The sequence below is a fragment of the Petaurus breviceps genome, unplaced genomic scaffold, assembly GCF_028583685.1.
Source record: "Petaurus breviceps papuanus isolate PSGF00001 unplaced genomic scaffold, PetGlider_PUasm1.0 90604, whole genome shotgun sequence".
NCBI classification, from domain to species: domain Eukaryota; kingdom Metazoa; phylum Chordata; class Mammalia; order Diprotodontia; family Petauridae; genus Petaurus; species Petaurus breviceps.
This window is the reverse complement of record NW_027187285.1, coordinates 741285-753541: the sequence shown is the minus strand read 5'-3', so window position 1 is coordinate 753541 and position 12257 is coordinate 741285. Positions and strand designations below refer to the sequence as shown.

Genomic DNA, 12257 nt, shown 5'->3' with positions numbered 1-12257 from the left:
TTAGAAAGGTATTGCCCAAGGTCACACAAGAAGTAAATCTAATGGGAAATAAATCATACAGTCACTTGGGTATCTCCTATGCTGCTGTATATGTCCCATGTCTCCTCTATTATATTGTAAATTCCTTGAGAGAAAGGACCATGCATTTTCCTTTTCCTGTATATTTACTCCCTCCACTCTCCCCCCATCAATTAGCACTAATATTCCAGGATTCTAATCTCACATAGGGTTAATTGACCAAGGAATCATTTCAAAGTGCCCCATAATTGCATGTGCTATCCCTGGGAGAAATGCATCCCCTCCAGCAGTGTGCTCTTTTGCCAGCAGGGAAATGCAACCACAGAAGAAAGATAAATGAGATACGGAATGCAAAAAGTCAGGCTTCCCTATCATTGACAATGACTTTCCTGCTAAGATCTTCCCCAGGGAGAAGAAAACTCCCCAACTTCCCTCAGGTTATAGTTGGCAGGGTCTGTACCCAGGCAAAGAAGCAACCCTTCAGAAGTGGCCCTTTTCATGATTTACTGTTCAGTCAAGTTGATAGATGTCACCGTGTGGTGTTTCATCACTATTCAGAGAAAGAAAAGGGGGCTGTAATGGTAGGTCATTCCTCAGGAATAAATTTGAGAGAGCAGGTTACATCAATAACTTGTTTACTCCATCAGAATAATCACCTACATCAATTTACTCCTTTCCCCACCTTAGATTCTCTGAAAATAGAATGGATTATTCTAAATTCCTGTGCTTGGTCACTGAATAGGTCTTTTATCGTTAGCATACACTGAAACACTTAATTAGACTTTAATGAGATTTTATCAAAGTCAGACAGGGTTTCAGAAATTGCAAAAGACTTTTTAATTAAGTGGTGATGGACGCAAACATTGAACACAAATAGAGTTGGGATTCTGACTGGATTGCATAATTTAAGACATGATTTGAGCAGCTATTAGCCCTTCCAAGCATTCATTTCCCTGTGAATGTGAAGAGCAGTTGAGAGAGTAGATCATTGCTAACCATAAAAGATTCATGCAAGTAATATGTACACTTTCATCTCAATAATTTAGGGATCCATGATTTCACCAGTTTAGGTGATTATTGGATTGATGCAGATCTAACACACTCAACATGAATTGCTATGGCCAAAATATATTCATCACCTGGATGGCCAACCTTTTGTTGATGAGTCTCTCCACATTTACAATCATAGTACCATAGATTGATAGCTGGGAACGACCTCAGAAGTTGAACCCCATAATTTTACAGAAGGGGAAACTGAGGCAATTGACTATTGATCCTTAGACAATTGATTTGCCCATACCTGAGGTCTTTCCAACTTGTCAGAGCTTGTTTTTCACAGAATTAGCCTCTGAGAACCTAAGTCATGCCATAATGCAGCATAGGAGTAGGGCTTTTATATAAAAAATCCTCTCTAGATATCTGGCTCCCACCAGATCATCTGTATGATATGTCTGTTGTAAGATTTGGATCCAAAAGTGAATGTGTGAAATGTTGTTCTTTGTCCTTTCTTCTCTAGGAGGGTCATGACAGCAGGAGGAGGATGCCATGACTTGCAAGTGAATTGAATTGGAGTGAGGGAGGGTTGTACAAAGTCGCCTACCTCACTTTCTCCTCCAGAGCCCTCTGGGTCCAGTGGCCAGATATAGATCAGGACAACTAGAGATAGCCCCAGAACGTGTGAAATAGAGGCAGCCTGGATGGGGCAATGGACAGACTATGTGACTTGGAGTCAGAAGACTTGATTTCACGTTGCCTCTTCTACTGCTGTACTTTTGGGCAAACGATATCTCTGTCTCTCAGTTTACTCATAAAATGAGTAGGTTGGACCCAGTGACACCTGAAGTTCCTTTCAAGTTTAAATCTATGATCCTACTATCATAACCAACCCTTGGGAAATCAACCAGATTTTCTTGTTTTTCCTTCTTCTGTTCTGCTAAGGACCCTGCATTTATGAAGGTCTAGTAGGAAAAGTCTGAGCCTCATAACAAGGGCAGCTAAGTGGTGCAGGGTTGACCACCAGGCCCAGAGTCAGGAAGACTTGAGTTCAAATTTGGCCTCGGAAATTTACTAGTTGTGTGACCCTGAGTAAGTCACTTGGCCACTGCTTACCACTGTTTCCTCATCTGTAAAATGTGGACAATAATAGTAACTACCTCCCAGGGTGGATGTTAGGATCCAGAAAGATAATAATTGCCTGGCACACAGTAAAGGCTGCTTATGCTACATGCAGCAGCAATCAGAACAACTGGGTTTGAGCTCCAGCCCTAACATCAGTTCTCTGTATGACCCCAATGGAGTCACCAAATCTCTTAGCCTTCATTTTCATATATGTAAAATGGAATCAATAATACTGACACTATTCACCTGGAGGCTGAAAGGGTCAGGTTGTTGGAAATTTAAGTGGAACAATGAAAATGCTTTGCAAAATCACTGAATAGATACACTTTTAAGCTTAAGCTGTTAGTGGGCACAGAGTTTTTCTATCACTATGCCTTGTGGGATTTTGGCCTTTGAAATGCACAGCTCCGTCTCTCAAAGGGTATCAAGGTAGGATGGTGCTCAGAAATGTGAAATGGCATCTTCTCTCTTCTGGAGCTAATAAACAACTATTCCCAGAGTCCAAAAATTCTTCATCACCAGCAGGAAAACAGTCCCTGTGACTAAACAGTCTGGCAGGGGTTTGGGATGTAGCCCTGGGCCTCTGAGACGTTTGCCCAGTCTGGCTGTTTGTTTAGGACCAAGCACAAATGATACCGTTTTGAAAAGCCTTCTGGTACCTGATTGATTTGTTAGTGAGCCTGACAGCCTTAATGGACTTTTCTGACAAGACAATGACTTTGCATGGCTTTGCTTGCCTTGGAGAGGTTCCAGGGACCACTAATGAAGACGCATTATGAACAAAAGCAGCAGAGGCAAACATTTTACTTAATGTGAAACCAGGAGAACGGGAGCAAAATTAAGTATAACATTCCCATTAATTGGCAAATGAGGGCAGGGAAGATGAGGACTAGGGATGTGCCACTTGCTTCAAGCTGTACTAAGATGTGATGCCTATGCACTTGGAGGCCCAGAGTTTTCCTGGTACTATGGCTAGGTCCTTCCCATGAGATTTGTTCTTGTAACAAATGTCTCCCTGAGTTCTCCTCCCTACTTTCTTTACATATTGTCCTTAAGGAAAAACTCCTATGCTTGTCCTTTTAGGCCAGCTATGTGGTTCTGACACTACAACAAAATTTAGGGTCAAGTTGTTGTGAACTTTAAGTTCTGTTTTACAGAAATGGGAAGGGGGCTAGAGTTGTTGATTGTTAATTTGGAAAAAGGAATTGTCTTCAGTGTCTAATAGCAACTGGTAAATATATAAATAAATAAAACCTGCAGCAGAAATCATGAGGAAAGCCCACAAAGACAGTCTAGAAGTACCTGTCCTTCTACTACAAAATTGCTTGAATATCATTTCCTGGGAAAAGAGGTTGTGTTGATGATGGTGTCAGTGGTTTAAAGCTGTCATCACTGATGACCATTTACAACTCCCTAGAAGAAAAAGTCCAGGAATGTTAAAAAAAATTTTTTTTAAAGTCCAAATAGCCAATCAACAGCCTCAAACAAAATTGATCCATCAGTAGGTACCCTATAGATAAACTGTTACCTTTCATCATTAACAGTGAGGCTGATGCTATATAAAATGGCATTGGTGATTTTCTGGCACTCGGGATCTAACTGGCCCTTCCCAACTTGTTGCTGTTCTTTGGGTGTGTCTGACTCTTTGTGCCCGGTGTGGAGTTTTCTTAGCAGAGACACTGGAATGGATTGCTATTTCCTTCTCCAGTTCATTTTACACATGAGGAAACTGAGGCAAACAGAGGTAAGTGACTTGCCTAGGGTCCCACAGCTAATAAGTGTTGGAGACCAGATTTGAATTCATGAAGATGAATCTTCCTGACTGTGGACCTGGCACTCTGTCTGCTGCAGCACCTTGCTGCCCTCTTCCTAGTTTTGCAGAGGCGTTTTTTGGAATGGTGAATCTTTGGGTCTGTAGAACGAAGAAGCCTATGCTGGACATGTGGAGTACCTCCCTTCTTCCTTCTGGTAGTGTCTGGTACTCAACTCAAATCTGCTTTCTGCATTTCCTTCTGAGTTAGAGATTCAGGAATTGATCAACAAAACATAAGCCTCATCTTTTATGTTCCTGAACAAAGGGAGGATGTGTGATTAGTGCTCTAGGGTTCCGTGTCTTTCTATGAGTGATAGCAGAGTGTTGGAGGGTATAGCTTAGAATATGGGTCACTGATGAACTCTTACTGTAGCCTGATTCTGGTAGGTCAGTGTTTAAAAATCTGCCATTAAGACTCTGTCTAATTCTATGTGACTTTTTCTTAGGAAACAATAACATGGTTTGAGATGGGAGGAGAGTGGTGTGCCAACGAAAAGATAAAAAATGCAGAAGACCTCCTAATATGTACTAAAACCAGTGCTGGCATTGGAGTCAGAGCACTGGGGTTCAGACCTCTACTTCTCATGTTCCTTCTTTACGTGATCTGGAGCGAATCACTGAAATCACTTTGGCCTCATGTTCTTCATCTGGAAAATAAGATGTCCTCTGAGGTTCCTTCCAATGCTAGATCTCTGATACTATGACCTTTTTGATTGTCTCAGCTAAAGTCCCACTTTTCCTAGTCATCCTTAATTTTTTTTTGGAGGGGGGAAAACAAGGCAATTGGGGTTAAGTGACTTGCCCAAGGTCACACAGCTAGTTAAGTGTCAAGTGTCTGAGGTCAGATTTGAACTCAGGTCCTCCTGACTCTAGGACTAGTGCTCAATTCACTGTGCCACCTAGCTGCCCCAGTCATCTTTAATCTTATTGGCTGCCACCGTCCCTCTGAGACTACTCCAAATTAATCCTGTATGTATTTTTTTTTTAACATAGTTGTTCGCATGTTGTCTCCTGAGTCCTGTGAACTGCTTGAGGGCAGGGTCTATTATTTGCGTTTCTTTGTATCTCCAGAACTTAACATAGTGCCTGGAACATAGTAGGTGCTTAATAAATGCTGGTTGACTGACATCACTAGATGTTTCAGTCCTTCCTTTCTCCAGCTCCGTCATCTAATAAAGCTATCATGAGGGTCATATGAGTTAATGTAAGTAAAACACCAGATAAGCCAGAAAACACTATATACAGGTATGGCATTGTTATTCCAAATGGAAGCATTTGTTCACAAATCTATTCTCTTTCCCCCTTGCCAGGTTTCTACTACCACTAAGGGTCAAAGACCTGTGTGACCTTTGACACAGGCACATACATCCAAGATAATAGGAAGGGGTTCAGAAGGTGATGTCAAGGGCTCTTCTGTCATTGATCAGGTGACTTAGAGTGGCCCAGACATTCGGTTTCATATGTAGCCAAATATCAGGCAGTTCACATGACAGCAAAGTGGACAAGCCTTCCCCAGAGACCCTCAAAGCAAAGGAAACCAGACACACAGGAAAAGCCTCGTGAACATCATTTCTTCTGAACAGCATTGTTCTGCCATAAAAAGGTCTCATCTTTCTCTTTTTCTCCCTTCTTCCAAGATATACAATTCTCTCACCAGAGAAGACTCTCACCAGCTAGACTGCCTACCATCCTAGAAGTTCAGATTATGCCTAATTTTAGACTCCACAGGCAGCTAAGTGATGAAATGGATGGAATTTGAGGCCTAGAGTCAGGAATACTCATTCCAGAGCTCAAATCTGGCCTCAGACACCTACTATTTGTGTGCTCCTGGCAAGTCACTTACCTCTGTTTGCCTCAGTTTCTTCATCTATAAGGTGAGCTGGAGAAGGGAATGGCAAACCTCGGTATCTTTGCCAAGAAATCCCCAAATGGGGTCATGAAGATGAGGACATAACTGAAAAATGACTGAACAATAATAACAAAGAGCAGAGGGTGAAGCAGTGCCCTAACTGGGGCTCCAGGCAGTACCAGCTGCCATTCCACCCCTCCTATTACCTTTCTTATCTTCTTAGTTGCAGCAACCTGGTCTCTGGGTCTAAGACTCTAGTCTGACAATACCTTAGGTACAAATCACATCCAGTATTATACTGATAATTGTCTCATGAACAGACCTGGTAAAACCAGGTCTTAGAATCTTATAGTACTTGAAATACAGTTAGGAAGGGAGAGATAAAGAGAATGGGGGGCCACATGAAAGATCAGTTCATATATTTATATAGAACTTTTCTGTATACTATGCCCTTTAGAGCATACAGCCCTTTAGAGAGCAAGAGATGCTTAAGGAGGGGCATATAATCGATTATTCCCAATTTATAAAGAAGGAAATTGAGGTCTGGAGAGGTTAATTCAATTTTCCTCCTATACTGCTACTGATAACTAATAGAAACCAAGACCTAGCCATGGGTCCCCATGGTACAAATCCAGTAGTAGTCCTTACTCTTTACTGTGCTAAGTACACCTGCACACAAGAACCATAAAAGGTAGACTATAATAAACAGAACAATGATGCAGACAGTAAAAGCTATTAAAAAGAGGGGAATATTATCGGGCGATAGGATAGTCATTTCATGGAGGAAATTGGATTGGCCATTGACCTTTACAGATGAGTGGGATTTGGATAGCCAGAGACAAGAGGGTAAGGGCATTTGAGGTAGGGAGAATGAGCATGACAACAGATGGTACATGGGTGAGCCTAGTGTAAAGCCAAGCATGAGCAGCTTTCCAGAGGACAGCTGCTGTGAACAGCTTTCAAGGTTCTGGTTACATAGTATAGTAAACACTCTATTTAGTAACAAATCAGAGTGAAACATTCACAGGAAATCAAGGTACATCATTCACAATATTACAACTTATCCCAGAAAATAAAAATACAGCATTCACAATGACATAATAGCTTAACAACTTATCACTAAAATGGTCACATAGTTTTCACCGAAGTAGTCACATAGTTTTGAACAAAGTACAATCATTTAGTCAATTAATCACTTAGTAACTCATTCAATCATAAAATACAAAAGGTCAAAGTTCTCCACCCATGGGGCAAACTACATTACAAATCAGTCACTATGCAGTCATCAGTCACTATTCAATCATCAGTCAGTACTCAGTCATCAATAACTACTCAGTACCCTCTTAAGGGGTAGTGGGATATACATAGGCCAACCACCCCTTGGTCACAAGTAAATCACAATTTCATCGCTACTCAGTACCCACAGAGAGGTCTTTTCATCATTTCTTGGGGAAGGCTTTCAGCTTCCATGGCTCCTCCTCCATGGTCCCAGCTTCCACATGAATCTAACCAACTTCCACCTGAGTTCAAAGGCAGACACTTCCCAGCTCCTTGTCTAGCTCTCTGTGCATTTCCCGTTCCACATTGGAGCCCACAGTGTCCAGTCCATCTCAAATCCTTCACAGTCTCTGTTCATGGGAAGACAAGGTTTAACAAAGCCACAAGAACATTCATCCACATTAACAAAGCCACAACAACATTTGTACAGAATACCAACACCATAGTCATGCTTCCTCAGTCTTTGGCAGCTCCAGCTGGCCCTTGGAAATCCTCAGCAATCTCAGAAGCTCCAGCTGGCCCTCAGAAGTCTTCAGCAGCTCCAGCTGGCCCTCAGAGGTCTTCAGCAGCTCCAGCTGTCCCTCAAAAGTCTTCAGCAGTTTCAGCTGGCCCTCAGAAGTCTTCAGCAGCTTCTTTCTCAAAATCAAAATCACTTTCTCCATGGAAGTTCCAGTCCAGCAGCAGCAGCCCAGCCTTCCAGTACTCATCCCAAGAAGTTCTGAATTTCCCAACTGGGGTTTTTCCTTATATACAGTATCACTACTCCCTGTCTAGCCCCTTCCTGTTACATCAGCAACAGGGGGTTCCCTGTTCAACCCCTTCCTGTTATGTCAGCCACAGGGGTTCATACCTTCTGTTTCTTTAACAGAGGCTTAATTTGAAACTAGGTGCTAAGTACCTGTCAGTTTAGCAATACAAAGGGATCTTCAAATTTCATTACTATTACACCTAGCCATCAGCCAAGAGGTTCAGGGTCCTGTGTAGCAGGGGGAGATGTTTGACTATGGAACATGGGGCCAGATCACTAAGTCTTGAATGTTGGGAAATAAGATTTTTTACAAGTTTCTATATAAGCCACATCTTAGTGAATGTCCATAATCTCACATGTGTTTGTAAGTCCCTGCTTGATACGTTTGGAAGCATTGCCTATCTCTAACACTCCAAACCAGCACTTCTAAACCTTTTTGTGCCTTTGGCCCCTTTGGTAGTCTGTTGAAGCCTATGGACTTCTTAGAACAATGTTTTTTATGTAATTGAAGGAAAGGATACATTTCAAGTAGAGTGAAAATAAAATGAAAATGAAGTTAACAGGCTTCCTGGAATCTATTCATAGATCCTTAGGTCCTTTAACCTCAGTTTAAAAATCTTTGATCTAAACAAATACTGATTCAGTATTGTTTCTTAGTGTTTGGAGAAAGGATCAGAAGTAAGAGACTAGAGGCAGGCATACTCTGGGACTGAGAGAGGGGCACTTGAACTGCCAGCCCAACATGGGCACAGAGCCATACACCAAATGGTTATACTCTCCCTCCCCTCCATTAAACCAGTCCCAGTCTCATGGAGCTGTTGATACCCAGGCCAAAGTATCTATTGTGCTGGCCCTCATGGTAACTTCTTTGTGTTTACTGAGGCCTAAAACAAAGTAATAACCTTAAAGAAAGGACATTACCACCTCTGGACTGAAACTAAGGCTGAGCAGATCTGGCAGAAGAATTTGGCAGATATAGGCCTGAAGGGTAGGTGATCAAGGAAGCTTATCCCCAGCAGAAGAAAAAAGCATAAAGTGCTAAAGGCAAGCTCAGACTTCATTAATACCTGTCTGCTCTTATCAAATATTAGAAAACTTGACAGGTAAAAACTAAACATGGCTCTTATCTGAACGACCTGAATTAGCACCTAAAACTGTCACAGGATGGTTTCCTCCTTTAAATAATGAAGCATCTGATAAATGCACTGCCAAGTATATTTGGACAACTAAGGAGATAGGCTGAAGCCAAGTTTAAAATCTCACAATAGTGTTTTCCGTTGTACTCCCAAGGGAGGCATTTGTATGTATTCAGAGGTGGGAGGCTTCTGTTTTCACTCTGTACCAAATTTCATTGAGTGCAGTGAAGGTTTTCTGCTGGAGGACTCTCAGAAGACAACACACAGCTCCTAGCAGTAGACCAGAAGCAGGGGCTGTACATGTACATACATGTACATACATGTACATCCATCCTCACACAGACTGGTCAGACCCTCCATGAAACTGTGATGTCAGAGATGTTGCCTTTGATACCCCCTTGTTTCTTTTCTTCCTTGCCACTATCCCTTCCTGAAGCTCACGGTACTCTTGCTTGATCATTGGAGGTATACCTGCTCCCTTACTCTGTGGAAATACCATGAATTAATCAATAAACATTTTTAAGTGCCTGCTATTGGCCAAGCACTGTGCTAAGTGCTACGGATACCAAAAACAGCAGAAGACATCCCCTGCCCTCAAGGAGCTTACAATTTAAATAACGGGAGAAACAATCTGAAAACATATAAACTAAGCAGACTATATACCAGATATATAGGAAATAATTAACAAAGAGAAGGCACTAACATTAAAGGGATTTGAAGAAAGCTTCCTGCAGTCCCTTTTAGTAGGGACTTAAAGACAGTAGTTGAATTGGAGAAGGGGGAGCATTCTAGCAATAGAAGCTTAGAGATGAATTGTCTTCTTTGAGCAACGGCCAGAAGGTCAGTGTCACTGGATCAAAGAGTGTGTGTAAGGTATACAAAGACTAGAAAGGTAGGAGGGGGCTAGGTTATGAAGGGCTTTGAATGCCAAATAGAACAATTTGTATTGCACCTGAATTTTATAAAGAAACCAAATACCAAAATGATAAGAAACTCATTCTGCCTAGAGGCTGATATAAACCTATCCTCTGGATCATTGCTTCAGGACATGCTCAGTGGGACACTGATCTTGTCTTCTAATTTCCTAGATGTACACAAAACCCTGAGGGATGCTCCATTTGTCTCTGTCCATCACTCGAGTAATTGAAGGGAGGCAGTATTGGAGTGGGGAGAGACAAGGCACCAATAGGTAATATTCCACATGTGAGGTAATGAAAGCCTGAACCAGAATGGTGGCAATGTCAAAGGGGACAAAGGGGCGTGTTTGAGGGATGTGGCTAGGGTGAGATTGGCAGGCCTTGACAATAGTTCAGGTATGGAGAGTGAGGGATAGTGAGGAATCTAGGAAGGTGCCTAGGTTATAAACTGAAGGTACTCGGATGATGGTATTGCCCTCTAGTGTGTGAGATTTGTCCTTTGCTCTTGAAGGGGAGATGACATAACTTGCAACTGACTTTGACTGAGGGAGGGCTGTGCAAAGTCAGAAGCCTCACTTTCTCCTCCAGAGCCATCTGGGTCCAGGGGCCAGATATGGATCAGAATGACTGGAGATGGACCAGGATGCAGTGGGAGACCTTGACCCTTTTAAGCTAAGGTCTGTTCAGGTCCTCACTTTGAGTGAGTGAGGATTGTTGTCCAAACCATGAAATCCAGAGTGAATTGGGTTTTGGTCTTTGAGAAAGAAATCTAGCCAGTAAACCCCAAGTTAGCTAGGGAGCTTTCAGTCATCAAAATTTGTCTTCCTTTGGGCAGATCAACCTTTGGAGAGAGGAGAGGGAAAGAAGGGGAAGGGGAAGGGAAAGGAAGGGAGAGGAAAAGCAGCTGAGTTGCCCAGCTGATATGGTCCCATTCAGGCAGCTCAGACTACTCACAGGTTGTGGTTTATCCTTCATTCTCGAAGAGGACCATGACATCAGGGAGATGATGACATGACAGGCAATTGACTTAAGTTTAAGTAGTATTGAAGGGGTTAAAAGTGGAAAAAGTTTAAGAGGGCCTGATCTAGTTCAATCATATCATTTTACATTGAGAAAACAGGCATACAGAGCTTAATTGCCCAAAGTCATAGAGGCAGTAAGTAAGCCAGGTCCTGAACTCAAGATGTCAGACTCTGAACCCTTCATTCTTTCTACTGTACCACACTATGCTGCAGTCCCTTCTTTGTCCTCACCCTTCTAAACCCTATTCCTTCCTCCTCACCATGAACTCCTCACCAAATCCTCCCTGTTGTTTCATTTTATCACCTCTACTCTGTTCTCCATCTCCTTCCATCTTGCCTTGGCCCTAAAGTCATCTAGTGGAGCTATACCCTATGAGCTCCTTTGGGATTCCTTTTCCTTTCTTCCTATTGCCAGGACCCTTAATTTCCCACTTTCTCTCCTTATATTCACTGGCTGGCCATCTCCAGTCATCCTGATCCATATCAGGCCACTGGACCCAGATGACTCTGGAGGAGAAAGTGAGACTAGTGAATTTGCACATCCCTCCCTCACTCAGATCAAACCCTACAGTAACAGGGAAGGTGGTGGAAGGAGAGTTTTGGGGGAAAAATAATGAGTTCTATTTGGGGTTCCTGATCTTTCTTACTCCTGCCTTTCCTTCTACCTCCAACCCTGTAACCCAGTCTCTTGTCTTGACTCTGTCTTCCAGAATGCCAGCCCCCATGAATAGGAGAGACTTTTTGAGTCCTTCAAGCCACACTGTGTAGGTGGCTACATGCTCTGCCTATATTTAGGGTGGTCTGAGCCTATGTGCTTTCTTTTAGAACTGTGGTGTTGAGTTGGCCTAGAGCTGATGCAGTCACTGGTCTTTGGATTCATTGTTTAAATGACTCCACACCAACCCCTGGCTGACATTTTCCTTGTTCAAGTTGTCAGTTTTATGTACCACCCTACTGGTATAAAATGTTTTCTTTTCATTCTGAAAGCAAAACTACACATGTAAGTATAGCCAGTGACATTCTGGAATGAGTCATATAAGAAAAATAGAGGTGTGACCACTCTGCTCCTGTAGGCCTGAACCAGATCTCCTTGCTACATTTGGAACAAACCATGGGTGTTGAAGTTAATGAGATTCTTCTGTGTGCCCGTTAGGCTACAAGTATAGTTAATATCCCTAAATTCGTTTTTGAAGGAAGAAAGTAGGTAATATGAAACTGTTATAAAATGATCACCTTCTATGAGATACAATAGGGTAATTCTAGAGTAATCTGGCACCATGAGGCTGCTGGAAATTCAAAATGCCATAAGCTTAGAGCTGGAATAAACTTTAGATGTCACTTAGTCTCACTCCCTTCAT

The 12257-nt window shown here is 42.3% G+C and overlaps 1 protein-coding gene across 1 annotated transcript in view; it reads left to right on the top strand.

Annotated features, from left to right (window-relative positions):
- Positions 1 to 12257, top strand: part of CLSTN2 (calsyntenin 2) — a 982335-nt gene that overhangs the window by 412763 nt on the left and 557315 nt on the right. The window lies entirely within an intron of this gene.